General features: G+C 40.9%; 1 pseudogene across 1 annotated transcript in view; it reads left to right on the top strand.

Moving 5' to 3' along the window:
- Positions 1-4,493, top strand: part of LOC123148993 (polyubiquitin-C-like) — a 32,592-nt pseudogene that overhangs the window by 26,600 nt on the left and 1,499 nt on the right. Inside the window, exon 3 of the transcript XR_006474303.1 lies at positions 4,121-4,396. The product of XR_006474303.1 is annotated as a polyubiquitin-C-like (transcript). The remainder of the gene's footprint in view (positions 1-4,120; positions 4,397-4,493) is intronic.

Genomic DNA, 4,493 nt, shown 5'->3' with positions numbered 1-4,493 from the left:
ATCGACATAATTGCATGACTTTATATGGATTTAAGATATATTAATTAAGGTGTCTAAATGTGGATTACATTATTTAAGAAGTGCCCGGTCAATGCCCGCGATGCACCCGGGTGTGTCCACGAACGTTTGAGGGCCTAGATTTGTCAAGTCCGGCTGTAAATGCTTTGACGGTTCTGCTATTTTTTTTACTCCACCAAAGAGTGTATGACAATCGAGTGATTTTCATTTATTACTCCCACTGTCCACAATATATATATTTTTAAAGATTAACATAACTTCAAAAACATTTTATATTATGGAACAAAGAGAGTAATACGTTACAATGATATTTTAAATAGATATATAAAAGATAAAAGAAGAACTTGCCTAAGCCTAAAATAGTTCGTTTCACTAATTGTTTCCGGCTAGCTTGTCAACCCGCCCCCAACCGGCGTGGCTAACACGTCTCCCTTCCTGTCCGGTCCTAACTAAGCCTAAAATAGTTTGTTTCACTATTGGGGACGATGGTCGTGCCGACAAAGGCCCCGCGTGGGGTGGGCGGCTGCGGCGAAGGAGCGGGCCATGGTCCGGGCGGCGGGCGACGGGTGGGCAATTGATGGGCGGACGGAAGGAAAATGAAAGCTTTGGGCAGTCCGCCTTTTTACATCTCTTATAGATGTAGATGTATATTTGCGTCACGGAATATTGTAGTTTATATTTTGAGGAGGTGGAGATGTAAATTTTTCCATCTACATCATCTGCTAGAGAAGTGTTTTTGGGTTCTCGAGATGCAAAAGTTACGTATTTTTTATTAGAGGTAAATACACTGTAAGTCATAGAACTTGCACGCGACGGTCAGTTTGGTGCATAAATTTGTAAAATACGTGTTTCTGGTCATCTAACTTGTCCCTCCGTTCATATACGATGCTTTCTACCGTATTCAGCTGTATCATGTCAATACATGGCGTGCCAACGTGGCAGGGGTCCATTGTCAGCGGTGGGTAACCCGTGTGCACTATTTTTTTTTCAGGAAGCACCCTTGCATTTTTTATACAAAAAATCCTTAAATAAAATGAAAAATGATGAACGAACATTGGGATTCGAACAGAACACCTGCTACGATCCGCCATGCTTCGATAACCAATTGACCTACATATTGTTCACACTCTTGGAGCACAATTAGCTTTATATAAGAAATACTGTACGACCTTAAAAAAAGACAGTACGAGTTAAAATAGAAACCAAAACGAGAAAAAGGAAAGGCACCGGTTCGAACCTATGACCACATTTTTTTAGAAGAACCTATGAACACATAAGCTCGCCGCGTGTGGGAGCACCAACCATCCGGCCACAATGAGTTAAAAAAACATCAGCCACAATGACATTTAAATAGATAAACACAATTTATCTTATGTATTCTTCTTTCTTTTTTCTATTTACAATAAAATATAGTTCATAATGAATATACGTCAATTTCTTTTGGACAATCAACAGAACTCATTATAAATTCAAAAATCTAGATAAAAAAATTATATGTAAAAAATAATGTACATAAATTTTTCGGAGAAAATTAACTATTTTTTGTTTGAATTCAAATAATTTGAAAATTAAAAATATGGAAAAGTGAATATAGTGCACAATGAATATACACATTTTATGGGGACAAATCAGAAAAACTTTGTTTCAAATCGAATAATTCGAAATTTGAAAATCTAGAGAAAAGGAATGTGGCTCAGAATAAATGTAAGTATTGTTCGGACAAATCATCTAATTTTTGTTTGAATTTGAATAAGCTATATAAAAGAAATACAGTTCATAATCAATGTACGCAAATTTCTTTCGAACAAATCACTGGATATTTTGTCTGAATTTGAATATATTAAAATTGGAAAATCTTGATAAAAGAAAATACAGGTCCGAATGAATTTACGTAATTTTTTCCCGGAAAAATCAAATAATTTTTTTCTTTAAATTCGAATTTTAAATTAAAAATCTAGATAAAAGAAAATGTTGTGCAGAAGGAATGTATGTAATTTTCTTTCGAACAAATCAGTGGAAATTTTGTTTGAATCTGAATCATTTTGAATTGGAAAATGTAGAGAAAAGAAAATATATTCAGAATGCGTACTTTTATCCAAGAGGTGATATACCTTAGTAGTCCAAATGAAACAGCAAGCAAGATCAGTTGTGGTGGTTAGGTTGTTAGCGCCATTACAACAGTTTGCAGTTTCGAACTTGCTCCGTCCCATTTTTTCCAGCCAAATGTTTTTATAGCGAATACTGACGACTGGGACCCAGCGGACAACTATTGTTGGAGTGCTTTTGTACAAAGTAAAAAAACAAGGGTGTTTTTGCAGAAAAAACATCACATGCACTAGGCACTGACAATGGGCCCTTGCTACACTGGCATTGCCACGTAGGCAGCAAATACATCCACGTACGGGAAATATGACCGTATTTGCACACCCGCACAAGTTTAATGACCAGAAACATGTATTTTGCAAGTTCGTGCACCAAACTGATAGTTGCGCGCAAGTTGTAAGGCTTCTAATGTATTTAACTCTTTTTATTATATCTATATACATCTTCTATCTTCTGTAGTACCGCACTTTACAGAAAAATCTGCTTTAAAAAGGCGCCACCCTTGAAACTCTCCCCCCCATACCTTTTTCCCACCGAATTGCGTGGTGGGGGTGGACCGCGACCGCCTCTCCCTCCTCCGCCTATCCGCTCCGTCCTCCACACGTCAGGCGTGCCGTGTCTCTCCTTCCTTCCCTCCCTCCCGTCCGAGCCTGCTATAAATTCCCCGTCCCCTCCCGTCTCCTCTCCACACATCCGATCCAATCCAATCCAGTCCCCCTCCGATCTCACCGAGAAATCGACGCGAAGGCTCTCTGCCCGTCCTCAAGGTATGCGAGTCTCCGATTTTTCCGCCCCTTCCTCCTGTTCGTGCTCTGTGGTCGCTGTTAGGAGTACTTTTGGTCGATTATTGTTGGTTCCCCTCGATTCGTGTTAGTAGTTTGGTGTAGATCTGCGGACCGAGTCTGTTATCGTCGATTGATTGCTGCTGGTTCGGTCAGTCGAGGTTGATTAGACTCGATTGTAGGTTAATCTCTCGATTATGCCTGGGTTTTCGAGTAGATCTGTCGATTGGGATGCGATTGCTGTTGGTTTGATCCATCTATATATGCTGTAGTTAGCTATGTCTGCTGGTTGTTGATAAATCTGCACAGTATTCTTGGATTTACGTTTGTACCCCTCGTATTACACCTGCAATTTGCTGCGCACCTTGTTTTGCTGTAGCTGTGCATCGATTCTACTCTTGACCTTTTACCTTCATATTGCTCTCACAAAGCCAAAGATTGCCTGTAGATCTGCTAATATATTTCTGTTGAGCTCTGTTAGAATTTAGCACTGCATGCTCTGAAATCCGTTTGCTTAGTCTGGCGGATTCTTTGTACTGTGGCCTGGTTTATCTATAGTTTGACGTATTGTAGATTTCCAGTATTGTTGTGGTTTCGGCCCTGTAGTCGCTGCTTGTTTAGAGGGTGTTTGTTTCCAGGGACTTATTGGTCTAGGGACTTAAATAAGTCCCTATAAGTCCCATCTAAATCAAACAGGAGGGACTTATAGGGACTTAAAGTGGGCATTTGGGACTTACGAAATAAGACTGTCAAGGAGGGACTTATAGGGACTTATAGTTGTAATATGGTCTTATAGAGACTTATAAGTCCCAGGAACCAAACAGGTAGGGACTTTTTAGGGACTTGGGACTTATAAGTTGGGACTAAAAAATGCCCTAGGACTTATGAACCAAACAGGGCCTGAGTCTTTTGATTCAACTCTTAAATACATGTGGGTTTGAAGAATTACTGCAGATTCGTCCATGACTTGACCAGCTTGTTCTGTTCAACTGATTAATATATACTCCCCATGAGGCTAGAGATTGCGCTGATAAGTCTGCTCATATTTTGTTATAGGGGTTCTTACAGAAGTGTTAATCATTTAGTTGCTTATTCTAGGGGATTCCTTAGTTACAATTCCATCTCTGTTGTATCATCTGATTCATTTATTGTTTGATCTCCTACAGATTTCTCTGTACGGTTTCTAACTCTTGTTCTGTGTGCTTTGTTGTTTACAGATGCAGATCTTTGTGAAGACCCTCACCGGCAAGACCATCACCCTCGAGGTCGAGTCGTCGGACACCATCGACAATGTCAAGGCCAAAATCCAGGACAAGGAGGGCATCCCTCCGGACCAGCAGCGTCTCATCTTCGCTGGCAAGCAGCTTGAGGATGGCCGCACCCTTGCTGACTACAACATCCAGAAGGAGTCCACCCTCCACCTGGTGCTCAGGCTCCGTGGTGGCATGCAGATTTTTGTGAAGACCCTCACCGGCAAGACCATCACCCTTGAGGTCGAGTCCTCGGACACTATCGACAACGTCAAGGCTAAGATCCAGGACAAGGAGGGCATCCCTCCGGACCAGCAGCGTCTCATCTTCGCTGGCAAGC

This window comes from Triticum aestivum, chromosome 7A, assembly GCF_018294505.1.
Source record: "Triticum aestivum cultivar Chinese Spring chromosome 7A, IWGSC CS RefSeq v2.1, whole genome shotgun sequence".
Classification (NCBI taxonomy): Eukaryota; Viridiplantae; Streptophyta; class Magnoliopsida; order Poales; family Poaceae; genus Triticum; species Triticum aestivum.
This window is presented reverse-complemented; position numbering and strand designations above follow the sequence as displayed.